General features: G+C 39.8%; 1 protein-coding gene across 1 annotated transcript in view; it reads right to left on the minus strand.

Moving 5' to 3' along the window:
* The window catches only part of LOC125226809 (nephrin), a 790,592-nt gene that overhangs the window by 299,414 nt on the left and 476,052 nt on the right, over positions 1-15,126 (minus strand). The window lies entirely within an intron of this gene.

The following is a 15,126-nucleotide window of genomic DNA, read 5'->3' on the forward strand; positions in this document are numbered from 1 at the left end:
ATCTTAGGCATTTCGTGTTAGTAGGTCAGTATAATGTAGTTAGGTGCTTATTGAGCAAAACAATAAAGGTTATAAATTGTAAGTAAGTAGGTTTAAATTAACTTAAATAAGTGATAATAAAACGTTTCTCCTTAGACATAGTATAAATAACAGGGTAGGGTTTTATCAGGTGCCGTCATAATCTATGGTATTTAAATACCTTATAAGGGCACTTCCCTTGGGCAAATGGGCCTTTCCCACGTGACCTCTCCCCCCTGGGCACGAAGCTGAATCCGCGATTGCAAATAGTGTTCTTTATGCAATATGTTGAGTAAGAATTAGGTAAATGAGACAAAGTAGTTGGCCAAGGATAGTGCCATTCAGTCAATAACAATACGCAAGGGTCAGACGCAGAAGGCGGTGATCTTGGACACGCCACGGATAGTCCGACGGTTCCTCTCTCTGCAGCCCTAACCACCGGAAACTTGGGCCCTGCCCCGCTGTTGGCGGCACCCTAGGTTAGGTTTTTCATAATAAAATAAAATAAATAAAAACAATAATGGAATAGAATAAGGTATCTCGTCATACAGTGACAACAAGTACAAATATGTACAGATAAATGTGAGGCGAAAAGAGTTGTCTTCGTATTGTTACGGAAACGTACGAACATGTCATGCTATTTCAGTCAGTCTCAGTACAAGATCTACTACTGACATTAACTGAACTAGCATGACAAATAGGAACGTTTCCGAAGGAAACCCTTTTCGCACTCTGTACATATATTATGTGAGGTATTCACTTCAACGCATAACCAAGTAGCCCAAACCCCAAATAAAATATTAGCCAATCGTCGGAGCAATTCCAAGTTTAAATTTCTCAACAACCGTAAAAAAAACAAATAAAATAAAAAAGTCAGCAAACAGTAACATCCGCCCGTTTACAGAGAAGATAAGCCGAAAGTAAATCTCTCGCCTTTTGTTCGTTTGTTTTCCTAATTTCGCGCGCCTATCTGCGGCGATGAATAAAATATGCGATCGCTTCTCGTAATGCGGCACCATCAGTCTGCCGCTGCCGCTACGGCACCTTGCATACTCCATGAGCTTCTAACTGCGTAGAGTGTACGGAATACCCACCCTAAGGTGATGATGTGTACGACTTACTCCCATCCCACGCAAGCAGTTTTATGTCAGTCATCCAAAGTTGCGCGTCTGCCCTGGTAGCCTAGCGGTAAGTACGTGCGACTTTCGTTCCGGAGATCGCGAGTTCGAACCCCGGGTCGCACCAATGAGGTTTTCGGAATTAATGTGCGAAATGTCATTTGATCGAGTCGCTTTTCGGTGAAGGAAAACATCGTGAAGAAACCGGACTAATTCCAATAAGGTCTAGTTTACCCTTCGGGTTGGAAGGTCAGATGGCAGTCGCTTTCGTAAAACTAGTGCCTACGTTAAATCTTAGGATTAGCTGTCAAAGCGGACCCCAGGCTCCCATGAGCCGCGGCAAATGCCAGGATAACGCAAGGAGGATGATGAGGATGATGATTCAAAGTTGCGCGTCTGCACACCAAATACATTTAGAAGTCTCAATATAACCTGGCATTTTTATAGTACATATATAAGGGTATTTTTTATTACAGTCACCCGTAATACAGTTTGCGTCGAACTACTCCATCATTTTTCCGTTTCCTTCTAAAATATTCCAGAAATATTTTCGTGTGAATAACAGAATCGATGAAATAGCGTTATCTTGAAACACACCTGAGCCATGCGTCGTGAATTTAAGTGTTAGAATTCTTATGATATCCACTAGTGTTTTAACCCCCGACCAGGGGCGGCTCACTTCGCGATTCTATCGCCGCGCTACAAGTACATGTCAGCGGCGGCCGCGAGTTCGCGGCCCATTCATTGACGACGACCTTCGCGCGGCGCAATAAAATTGGCTGCTCGCGTGCGGTCCGTTTGTTAATGTAGGTAAGAATTTAGAATGGCGGCATTTTGTGAACATCAAAGGAGTGAGCCTTCTGTACTTGTACTATTATATATTCTGTGCCCACGACGCAAAAACGACGGGGTGTTATAAGTTTGACGTGTCTGTCTGTGTGTGTGTCTGTCTGTGGCATCGTAGCTCCCAAACGGATGAACCGATTTGGTTTTTTCTTCTTCTGAAAACTGAGTTAGTCGGGAGTGTTCTTAGCCATGTTTCATGAATTGCGGTCGGGTGTTTTTTCAAAATTTTATTTTTGTGATTAGGTTATTTATTTAGAATTTTCTTACTGGGAAAATACATTCTATGACTAACATTCAATAGAAAGTAGGTCCTTAAAGTGATACCTACTTTCCGTCTGCTTCTTTTCATGATCCCAACGGGTTAGATGCAACTCAGATCGCCCTAATGATTATCTAAAGGGTTCGACGGATTCAAAAAAGGTCATCACATATCTGATTCGACCTTTAAATTCTTAAGCCTCCCCAGCCTTTCAAGTGTCAATTCTTTTCTATCCTTAGAATCACGATCCGCGGAGGAAAGTGTAGGAATAAGGAAATGTCTGGCAAGCGAGAGTATACTCGTATCTTGTTTAAAAACCAGTGTATATAGATCCGTGTCAAGTTCTGATCTCAGTGCTCTCTTAAACTGGTGCATGAAATCATTCATCTTGCCAGTAGTCGGTACGTTGTTAGAACGGCACTGCTAGGTTGACTTGCTCGAGAATAGCTCGTCGACTGGAGACATTTTTCTGCCTGTTGCCTCGTGACGCTAATGATGCAAGCAAATTTTATAGAACAGTCTAGGGTTTCCGCGTCTTGTCGCTAGCTTGTTACAGGTGAGTGCTATAAGTTTGCATTTTCAGAATACATTTTCGTCTTTCATGGATATCATGTGCTGTGTATGATAAATAATGTATTGCGTTTTATAAATTGAAGTTTGGGTAAGCATTTTGATGTTTTTAAGAAACCTGTGAAATCAGAATTAATTAGGTGGATATTCCGGCAAATAGCTCGGTACAGGCAACGTGCAAAATTACTTCGTATTTTATGGGTCATGCTATTTTACCGACCGATTACCGATGTTGACTAAACTAGCATGACAAATATGAACATTTCCGAGTAAATACGATGGAAAACTATTAAACAGAAGCCTACAAAGTATTTTATATAAGTATAACTATAAAAGTAAGAGCACCAATCTAACTAAATAAATGTTAATAATGAGGTATATGACATTATTCTATTATTATTAGTCTTCGTGTAGGAGGTACCGTCTATCGTGGAGTCGACAAGTTTCGGTACCTTGGATGCACTGTAACTGACACTAACACCAGAGAGGAGGAAATCCAAATACGTATCCAAAACTCCTTGCGGTGCAGTGCAGCCCTTCATAAAGTGTTAGTGTCCAGGCTTCTCAGCAAACATACCAAGCTACGGACATATAAAACCGTCATACGGCCTATCCTTATGTATGGCTGTGAGGCCTGGTCACTAACACTGAAAGAAGAAAGTCAGCTCCTGGTAGCGGAGAGAAAGATTTTTCGCAAGATCCTGGGACCTATTCAGAGAGACGATGGCACCTGGAGGGTCCGGAAAAATGCTGAGATCGAGGAGTTAGTGGCCGAACCCAATATCATCGGCGAAACGAAAGCCAACAGACTTCGCTGGTTCGGTCACTTACTCAGAATGGGAGACGATCGGGCTGTCAAGAGAGCGTTCTTGGGTCGACCGGCTGGTGACCGCCCGGCGGGTCGACCCAGGTACCGCTGGGAGGACAGTGTGGTGGAGGATCTGCGTCGGCTTCAAGTCAGAGACTGGCAAGAGGCTGCGCAGGATCGGGACAGGTGGCGATCTCTCGTTTCGGAGGCCAAGATTCACTTTGGATCACTGAGCCACAATAGTTAGTTAGTTTATATGACATTATTAGCATAACTAACATGTCAATGTTTGGTATGTAAGAGTTATGAGCGCTTGCCATCTTGACATCGCCCATGAGTAACACTTATCGCTTCATTTGAACCAGTTATGAGAGTGATTCTTAACTCACACCTCAGGTGCCAGCCGTCCTAGCCGAAGTGACAATCGATGACGCGCGCTACTGGAGATCAAAACGCAGTGTAGCTCTATCATGCCACCACAAATCAATGAGGGTAAAGGAGATCTAGCTACGATACGCTTACGAATCGTAGCTATTTTTTTTGATAAATGGGCTTACTCTTGGCCACAGACTAGCCAAAGGCAAACACGTCGCCTACGATGGAGTGAGCTCGCCCAGAAGATGCCTGTTCATTCTTGATTTAAAGGTTGCCGTGTTATGTGCTAGCTCTACAAAACAAGTAAATGAAGAAGAAACGAGAAGGAAGGTAAACTCCTAATCTTTGGCTTTTAGCGTAGAAGGCAATGCGACATAATTTCTGAAGACGGATTCGATCATAATAGCACCAACATAAAACCAACTGTGGTCCTTACCTCACTGGATTATCTAAGATGCGACCAGCGATAGAAATACCGTGTTATGATATGATATGGCGCGTGGCAGCATCGCCTCGGTTCGTTACCGATCCGCCGGGGACCTGCGACGGAACTCCGTTCCTGTATTTTAGGATTCTCTAAACATAGCGTGTCACAAGCTGTCTTCTATTTTTGCAGTGAAAATTCTTGAAGTGAGAAATGTTAAGGCTGAGAAAATATTGTAAAACAGGTGTGTAACTCATAGTAGATTGCGTTGAATAAAAGTAACATTTAAATGAAAGTTCATTTTATATACAAACCCCAGAAATATTTATTGCTCTTACCTAGTCATCTTAAAATAAAGCGTGATAATCACTATAGGTCTGAACATTGTATTTTTAAAGACACTTGGGTCGAACGCGATAATCTAGTTATTTGTTATACAAGGGGGCAAAGTTGTATTTTAACACCGAGTGTGGAATTGAAAAACGAGCTAGTGAAAGGATTCTATAGTTGAACCACGAGCGAAGCGAGTGGTTCGAGAATAGAATCCTGAACTTGTGAGTTTTTTAACACACGAGAAGTAAAATACATTTGCACCCGAGTGTAACACAAATCTTTTCCCCTCACTATAGCGAGGAAAGTACAACGCAAAAAACGCGTTTATCACTGCTTCCAGTAATCCACAGGTGGTAAATCATCTTTATTACTAGATTCACCTACTTTTATCAATTTTAAAGTAGTTAATTTGACTCTATTCAAGGTCAAATTACTTTATCCACTAGTGGATAAAATGCGTTTTTACCCGCTGGTATTAAAGGACAAAACACGTGTTTCCGAGCTAGTGAGGGGAAAAATAACTTTTTTACTTTTTATCCAACGTTTTGGCCTAGTAGCCGTGGTCACGGAAGACTGACGTCCCAGGATGTTTCACCTAGTGCAACCGAAACGTTGGACAAAAGAAAAAAAATATATATATTATCGCGTTCGACCCGTGTGTATCTTTAAAAATGTATACAAAACGCTAAAACTTAAAGTGTTTTATAGCATTTTTATAATACTACCTCGATGAAACTGCAAATGAAACGTATATTCAGAAACTGAAGCCCGTTTTAAACATCGTCCTATTTCTAAATTACAATTATAAGTTTACTTTAGTTCTAAATTTAAGTCGCTACAGCATCAGCAATTCTGTTGAGCAATTAAGACTAGGCTAAATGGAATTTATTTATCGTGAAACCCGTCTAAATTAAGTGACTTGAATTATTATTATTTTAATAATTACGAATACAGAGTAGTCCGAATTCATTCATTACTAAATTAGAGTCACGAATTGGATTATATAGTCACAAGGGTGTCTGTCGTAAATCGTCTGTAAAGATGCAAGGCCTAATGAAGATCAATTAAAGATATCTGCAGAAAACCAGAACCGTTGACACGTCAGTCGTGTCAACTGCATTGCTGAGTGGAGACCATTTCGGCTTCTCATCTCTATTTCTACTGTTTTGTTTAAGTCTTTGTAAATGTTCTATTGGCTGAATAAATGAATTCTATTCTATATAAATATATTTATTTAACATTTTACACGTATTCTCAATAGTATTGATTCCCCCAGTAAACACAGAAGCATTCACACCAGATTAATAGCCAATCAGACTAATACAACGCAGGTGATTGCTCACAATTCACTTCGATTACCATGCAACCCACCGCATTCCCACTGTACCATTGTTCCAATTTCATCCGCAAGGGAAAAAGACCCGGGTTTGCTCACCATAGGTGTATTTAAAAGCTATTCTGGCCTGTTCCATTTAGCATCAAAGGGCAATTAGGTTTTACATTCGGCTTCCGAGCCGCGCTCAATCTAACTTTAGCCTCTAATACCTTCAAAGTGACTGACTCCGCTGCATACAGTTTTTCGTCCTTTCAGTTTCCAATTAAAACTTTAGAGCTGACTAACTCTTGATATTAATTGATAAATAAGTAGTCTATTTACCGGTTCGGTCGCGGATCAGCTTGGATGGAAAGACAACAAAGTCTCGGATCCGAGCGAAGTGATTTAAAGTTTCGATTAAGCCTCGATTCTCCGGTCATCTTCCAGGGAAGTTTCTGTTATCGCGAAGATGACACGAGAGCGCTCAGTTTGGAGCTTTGGAGCATAATATTATTTCAAGGTACCTAATTATAACATTCAGTTTTACCATGGGTAGATACCTGCAAGCTTCTTCCCATCATCATCCGAGACATCTGCAATCGGTGGTCACATCCCTGGTTAACAGGGCTCGAGACTTATGTGACTCTGAACACTTAGACGAGGAGTTATGTTCAGAAGGTGCTGAGGAAAAATGGGTATTTGCAGACAATCCCGCGCAAGACTAAGAAGGGGGAGAGACATCCGCAGGTTGACAGGCAACCAGCCTTTTTGCCGTATGTGAAAGGGATAACGGATAAAGTTGGATCAGTACTAAGAAAAGTCTCCATTAAGACTGTATACACACCGTTATCTAAAGTAGCGAGTCTCTTACGCAGTCCTAAGGATGTCATTCCGTACCAAAGTCCGGGTATCTACAAGATAGATTGCAGTTGTGGAAGTGCGTATATTGGCCAAACAAAGCGCAGCGTTCAAGAGAGGGTGAAGGAACACATAGCGGCAGTTAAAAATCGCCATATACACAAATCTGCAATCGCCGAGCACTTGCTTACTGCGAAAACGAATCACTGGATTGAGCTACACAAACCCAAAGTTCTTTCCACCGAGCGACACTATTATCCCTGGATTGTGAGGGAGGCGATCGAAATTAAAAAATATCCTAAAAACTTTAACAGGGAAGACGGGTATAGATTATCGCCAACATGGGGACCAGTGATTCAAATGTTCAAACCAAAAGATCTATCTTCGGACCAGTGCGCGGATGTTGTGAGTGCTGTGTGTCGTGCGGTGTGAAATAAACAATAACTAAAAGCGGGTAGATTATATTTATTTGTCTACCCCGAACATTTATATAAATTAATATCGGGTAGTTTTGTGTTATTTACATCTCCGGTGACACTTTGCTGGGACGTCAGTCTTCCGCGACCACGGCCAGTGCAACCTGGCCCCGTAGCCGAATGGCATTTCTCCGACGCCAAACGAAAGCGATACGCCGCTGGCTCTGTCGCGCCAATACGCAAGCGCGATAGAGATAGATATCTACTAGCGCTTCGTTTCGTGAGCGTTTCGTGAGCGTTTGTGCCATTCGGCTAGCCACCCTGGCCGAAACGTTGGAAAAAAAGGGTAAAAATAATGTTAATTAATCGCGTTCGACCTGTGTGTGACTTTAAATATGTGTACAAAGCGCGAGAACTTAAAGTGTTATACCATTTTACATGTAAAAAGTATACAGAATGTTGAGTGAGAGTATAAATAACTAGTTATGACGAAATGTACACTATTTTACTAAATTTTATTTACCAAAAAACCAAAAGCCAAAACAATTCAAAATCAGCAAATACATGCAAGCACTTAAAAACTAGATCTAACCTAATTACACACACACAAAAACATACACAGATACATAATTAAACCTAACCTAGCAAGCCCCCCCGTGAGCCTCCCGATGCAAAGGTACCCATAACGCTTGCCGCATACCGCGTTGAACCGCGATGGATAACCTTTGCATCAGGAAGGTCCCAGAGCGAGGATCCAGACCCCTCTCCCTCAAGCGTCTTCCCACCTCCCCGAAAAACACTTTGGCCTCCGCACACCAGCAACCGGTAGTTTCCACTGCAAGCGGGATAAACAAATAGTTCGCAAGGATCGCGTACTTCTCCCGCTTGCGAGCTGCAGCTAACTCAGCCGCCGCCCGTGCCACTCTCGCGGTACGGCCAATTTATTTTACTAGCATTTTACACCATTACATAGTATAACAGCTCAAGCTTAACCCTATAACATTTTTGTGAATATTCCTAGATTACATGAAAGCTGGTTAATGAACGTTGACACAACCGGATCAAACGGTTGTGTTTCCATATCCATACTAGAGGTAATATTATAAATGGGAAAGTGTGTGTGTCTGTTTGTTTGTCCGTCCTTCACGGCAAAACGGAGCGACGAATTGTCGTGATTTTTAGTGGAGATAAAGGGACGGAGAGTGACATAGACTACTTTTTGTCTCTTTTTAACGCAAGCGAAGCCGCGGGCAAAAGCTAGTTACTTATAAATTACTACGGCAAATCATATGTAAGGTGACTAATGCTCCGTCCAGCAGTTGAAGTGGTCTGTGATTTGCAATTACTTCCTATACTTTGTATTTATTACTCAGAGGCTACGTATTCGTATAAAATAATTAAAAAAAATACAGCAACTCAATAGTGCTTCCTGTTATAAAAACACCAAGGGCCGGTTGCATCAACCGCAGTTAACAGACATGGAAATTTCCATACAAAAAATTTAACGCTAAAGTTGGTTACGGACGGTTTGGTGTAAACGACCCTAATTTTAAAATAAACACCCAGTTAGGTTCGTGACAATTTTATTGTCAATTCAGGATTGCGTGTTTGTAAACCATTGCCACTAAATAACATGATTGTAAAATTTTCCAACGAAATAGATTAAACTGAATGAAGTAGGCGATAAGATAAGCAGAGCCACTCACGCGTACTTGGTTATTATAGTTGGTACCCAATTATAGTTTACAACTATATGAAAGTTTTCGAGAAAAAGCGGCATTTAAAAGAAACAAAGCGATGTGGTCACTTTAAGGTGAATGTATGATGGCAATCATTAACCCCCTTATTCATAAACATACATACATACATACATACATACAATCACGCCTGTTTCCCAGAGGGGTAGGCAGAGATCACGGATTTCCATTTACTACGATCCTGACAAACCACTTCTTCTTCTAATTCTTGACTTGTAATTAACTTTATCAATAAATATATGAATAATTATGAATATGAATATGAATATGAATGTATAGGTACTTATTTTTAGTCAGAATCTCAATATTTTAATTGTGATATTGATGTGAGGTTGTGTTGGATTCAATTTTGCTTATTTTATAGACTTGCTCCCTTATTCATAAACGTACTCTAAAATTATCAAGCCGATAAAGTTCGTTTGTCCTTTTCTATCACACCAATACCGTCGGAAAGAGACAAACGAACTTTATCGGCTTGATAACTTTAGAGTACGTTTATGAATAAGGGAGCAAGTCTATAAAATAAGCAAAATTGAATCCAACACAACCTCACATCAATATCACAATTAAAATATTGAGATTCTGACTAAAAATAAGTACCTATACATTCATATTCATATTCATATTCATAATTATTCATATATTTATTGATAAAGTTAATTACAAGTCAAGAATAAGGTACATAATATAATGGTTTAAATAATATAAGTTACAAATACATCACTAAAAAAACAGTATACAATAATATCTAGGAAATACAATGTCATTTTTTATCAATAGTCAATAACGCAATTCATTAAAAACAATATAAAATTATACAATATTTTTGTTTATATAATGATATGTATAATATGTATAATATTATACATATCATTATGAAACCAATTCACATTCTGTTTTAATGAGACGGTACAGTCGATTGGGGCACTATATGTGATATCAATTTTTTTATTAAATTCTACATATTAAAACGTTAGAATAGCGGTTTCTTGAGGGTAGACAACATTTATCTGACTTTGAAGTTACTTGAACCACTATAGTTCAGTATACTGCTACATCTACCGCTTAAACGAACAGTTTCATCAAAAAAGTAAACACAAACCACTCAGTCGTTCGATCTCGATCCCGTGCCACTTATCCAATCGGGCCGATCATCGCCTCCAATATCGCAGATAACACGTTTCATGGCAAAAGGCGGTTACCCAAAAGTGGACCGGAGTCTTATTCAGAAGCTGGACTTCGATGCCAGTGTATTTTACCAAGAATTTCATTTCATCAAGCAAACTTATGAATGAATGAATGAGACTTTATTCGAAACACATTTACAACAACATCAAAGTTTGCTTAAATTTAGGAAAATGAATGAAGTTACAGTGGTTTCGAAAAAGGATAACACTCAGCATTTGTCGCAGCACAATAATAGTGTTACGACGCTGATTTTCAGTGTACCCATTGACACTTAGAACAAACACAAAACAACACAAAACGTAAAAAGCAGAGCAAAACAGAAAACAGTATACATTATAATAAACAGCTGATAGTTGTATGAAAACTGAACATATCTATATACTTAGCGTGTCAAACGAACTCGGTGAAATCGACTGGGTTGTCCGTCTTTACTCACAGCTTGTAGCTTTCGGGCGTTAGTTTTTGTAAGTTGAAATCAACAAAAACATAAAAAAAGTGCCTCGATACGTGATATTTAATTGCAAAAAAAAATTATGAACACTCATCGACCTGACATATTTCCAATCACAGACAAGTAACTTCAGTACAAAATCTGACACGCTCGGCCTCTATACAAATAGATGAACTTAATTCTTCTATCTATTTAAATATACTATGAATAACCACTCAATATGCAGATTGAGAGCTTAGGCACTTATCGGCTTTATTATCATGTCAGCCACAAATAGCTACTGCTGAATATTCGACTACTTGTAGCTACAAGAGTGCTGCCTTGTTCAAACGGCTTGGCTATGTCGTCAGTCGTCAGCCTTAGGGCTAGTTGCAATAACGACACAGTTAACAGACAGATCAACGTCACGCAGAGATCTATGGAACTTCACATTTAGTGTTAACGTTGACAGATGTTTTGGTGCAACCGACCCTTAGACCCCTTTCTACTTTATGATCAATCATCAAGTACAAAAGTCTTCAAAGAGCCAAAAATGATTGAAAGTACATAAGTCATTTATTGCCTCCACCGCCCATGCTTAGATACCCTAAAGAAACATACCTTATGTTTGGTTTTAGTTTACAATTCCAGACATATAAGTAGGTATCTAAAACTCGCATTGCCAAAATCAAAGACGGATTAAAAATCTGTACGAGCAGTGTTTTAAAAAAATCGCGTCAAAACTCAAAAGTATTTCTAAAACCGATAACTAACAGGAGGATTCCTTTGAAAGTACAACTTAGTTAAGTTACTGTATTTTAGTTGCAGAACCAGCAAGTATGGATTTCTATGGTTTCTAATCGTTTTCGAGATCATTTGCCAAGGTCGAATACTCTCAAGAATACGGCCCCGCCGACCAAACCGAACTTGGCGTGAAATCAAGCCGTTACAGCCCCGGCTACTCTGAATTTTATGAAGAAAAGGAAATTTACGACTAACTACTCTTTTAAAACTGGAATTTTGAGCGCAGTTTGCAACTACCTGTAATATACTGCAACGTAAATATTTGTTTAGATGTTGTATGAGGAGGTTGTTTTATGATGTAGGTTTCTATAATATTATCATCATATTAGGTAACATCACTAACATCGTTTGAATTGATCCAGGTATGTCTAAACCAGTAAATTGGATGATTAGCTACACTAAGGGCCACTTGCACCAACGAAAATGGTGGAGGGTTAACCCACCATTTTGTATGGAATTTGACAGATGACAGTCCACTAACCCTGAGTTAAGTGGTTGGTGCAAGTGGGCCTTAGACATAATTATAGTCAGCTTAAGTAATGCAGAATACCTAGAATAATAATTATCTCATTTTGCAACCTCGAAATATTATCAGAATTCTAAGAAATTCTTATGTACATCCACATGACCCTCGTGCAACGTTTAATTTGTTTTTTACAGATAATATAACTTATCTGTGTCACCTATAATATTAAATTTCCTAAGTAGGTTCGTGTGAGTATAGTATAATTTTATAAAAATCAATTGAATAATTTCTATAAGAAGTATCTACTCAGTTATTTTCTATTATACACACGTGTAAGCAACGTTACAAACTTAATCGAAATCATTTGGTGCATTTGCCACCTTACTACAATGTAACACCCAAAAGCCTATTTAAAAGTCGACCACCTCACCGGCCATACAGGCAACAAATCCGAAGCAGGGTCCCATCAAGCCGCGCCGTCCGGCAAAAGAGACGGGCAATTATCGGCGCTGTCCGGCCTCCGGCGCCGGGCAATTACGCCGGCCCCGGGGGCCGCTGCTCATTAAAGGGAACAACCCGTTGACGGAAATGCGATCAAATTAACGGTGCCGCCCGGGAGCCGGACGGGATTACCTGGCCGAGTGTTCTAGAATGCTGACGAGTCAAGGATCGCTTACACAGTATAATCCAGACCTCAAGATGTAAGGAGATGCATGGGTTTTGATACAGATTAATCTTAGTTTTCACTATAGTACAGTGTATTTTTTTCAGGGAATTCCGTCAATTCATATTTTCTTTTTTTTATTTACCACTAGCTTTTCCCCGCGGCTTCGCCCGCGTAATAATCTTATTTTCCCATACAAACTTTGGACCTCTATTTCAACCCTTTAGGAGGCGAATTTTCAAAAATCCTTTCTTGGTGCTCCTCTACACCTTGTAAGGAACCTACACGCCAAATTTGAAATCTCTAGGACCAGCGGTGTCGGCTGTGCGTTGATATGTCAGTCAGTCAGTCAGTCAGTTTCAGTCAGTTTCTTCTTTTTATAGATTTAGATTAACATTAAGTACAGGGTGGCTAGCCGAATGGCACAATCGCTCACGAAACGCTCACGAAACGAAGCGCTAGTAGATATCTATCTCCATCGCGCTTGCGTATTGGCGCGACAGAGCCAGCGGCGTATCGCTTTCGTTTGGCGTCGGAGAAATGCCATTCGGCTACGGGGCCTGGAAATATTTTACTTCACTGTTATAAATATGGAGCGAAAATGATTTCAAACACATTCTGAATTCTTTTAGCTCTCAGGATAGAAGAACCACGGCCATGGTTAAGATACATCAAACTGAATGTTTTTCGTCATGTCAATATCCTGATAGAAAATTGTAGACTATGTGTCTATACACTCGTGTTCCCTAACCTTTGAAACTCTACAGTGTGTAAACAGAGGGTCCACTTAATACTGGCTTGAAGACGCATATTATGCTTGAAGTAATAGGAATAAGCGTGGGCTGTCGCTGTGAGCTGTGACCAATTACTGGAAACAGATACCGGTTATATAGAGATTTGCTGTATAAGAGAGTATAACCTGCTGTGATTAGATTGTGCAGACTATGCAGGCAGATTAGTAATCTGATAATGTTATATGAAAAAATGCATCTGTCAGAATTAGAACTAAAGGAAAAAACATAAAACATTATAGGATGTGTTCTGTGTTATTTTAGCCAAGTGCAAATTGATTCAAACTGGAAAATATCCGATTGGAAAGCCAAAATGCCGATTAATCGATGAGGTCCAGAAAAACCTGTGTGAACTTCAAGCGGCTAAATGATATCAAATTGTACAGACAGTAGCGTATGGCGAAGTGTCAGAGACCAAGATTTCACTTTGGGTCGCTGAGCCAGTGCAGTAAGTAGTAAATCATTTCATGAATTATGTCATAAATGTCACAATTGACAAATTTGAATGCGTCATCTAACGTTACAGAGACACAACGTTTAACAATACAGACGGTACGCAACCAAACTGCACACCGTCTGCAAGCTAACTACAAGGTCAGTGTGTAGTCCCACAAAAGTTTAATTTGGGTTTCAGTCAGTCTGCACCTGCTATAACATTCAATACTGAAACGTAAAGGAATAAATATTCTAGTTACTATAATCATTACGCGATGTATTTAATAGTCAATTCATATTGCAAAGCTCCAACCAAATTAGGCATCCCACATTTCCCTAAAACTATTGAATCAGGCTCCCACAATAAGACAAACTAGGTGCCCATACTCAAAAGCAGTTTCGGAACACCGCGCTCAATATTTAGAATTAATTTCGCCTACAGCGCCTGCACCTGTTTTCGTCGGTTCATTCAGCTGCAAATTTCCCGAACCATAATTCTCGACAACAAGACGTAGGCGACGACGTTTGCAATTTATTAAAAGCGCGGATTCGCGCACCTGAGGCTGTATTCCTGTTGCCTGCAGAACTAGAACGAATTGAAACTTGATACAAACCAGTAATCAAAAACTTATCAATATATTTAAAGCATAGACGGTCGTGGTCGTGATACGTTCGTATTATCAGATGAGAACCTTCGAGTCTCGGGGTTCTAGAACTTAAGCCTATATGTGCAATGATATCGGTATAACATTTTTTCCTCATAAATAATATATTACATTACAAACATTTATTTATTTTGTTATTTATTTTGCTTGCAATACTCGAGTGAATCTAAACTGTAGAGAGACCAGGCATATAGGGACGGCCTGATGTCTTATCATTTATCGCGCGACCATGATTGCCTGCCAGTTCACGCTTACTATCGCTAAGCTATAAGAACAGTCAAGTCTCAAACCCGTAGATTATTCAGCCTATAATGTGCTTAGATATGACTGCCTGTCAATTTCATCAAAACTGAAGAGAGACCAGTGGGCTTATTCAGCACAGTGACATTGACATTTGACACTCACAATTCTGTGCGTATTTCTGGGTTGACACATGTAACATTCTTACTCGGCGTCAATACTTCCTTGTTGAACAAGGAATGAACGGCGAAATGGCTCTATCGGGAGACAGTCGTCACTGTAGTGAATACTGTATTTCCATTGCATAATAGGCTACTAGACTCATATCGAATTTGGTACAAAAAAA

This window comes from Leguminivora glycinivorella, chromosome 6 (assembly GCF_023078275.1).
Source record: "Leguminivora glycinivorella isolate SPB_JAAS2020 chromosome 6, LegGlyc_1.1, whole genome shotgun sequence".
Taxonomy (NCBI): Eukaryota; Metazoa; Arthropoda; class Insecta; order Lepidoptera; family Tortricidae; genus Leguminivora; species Leguminivora glycinivorella.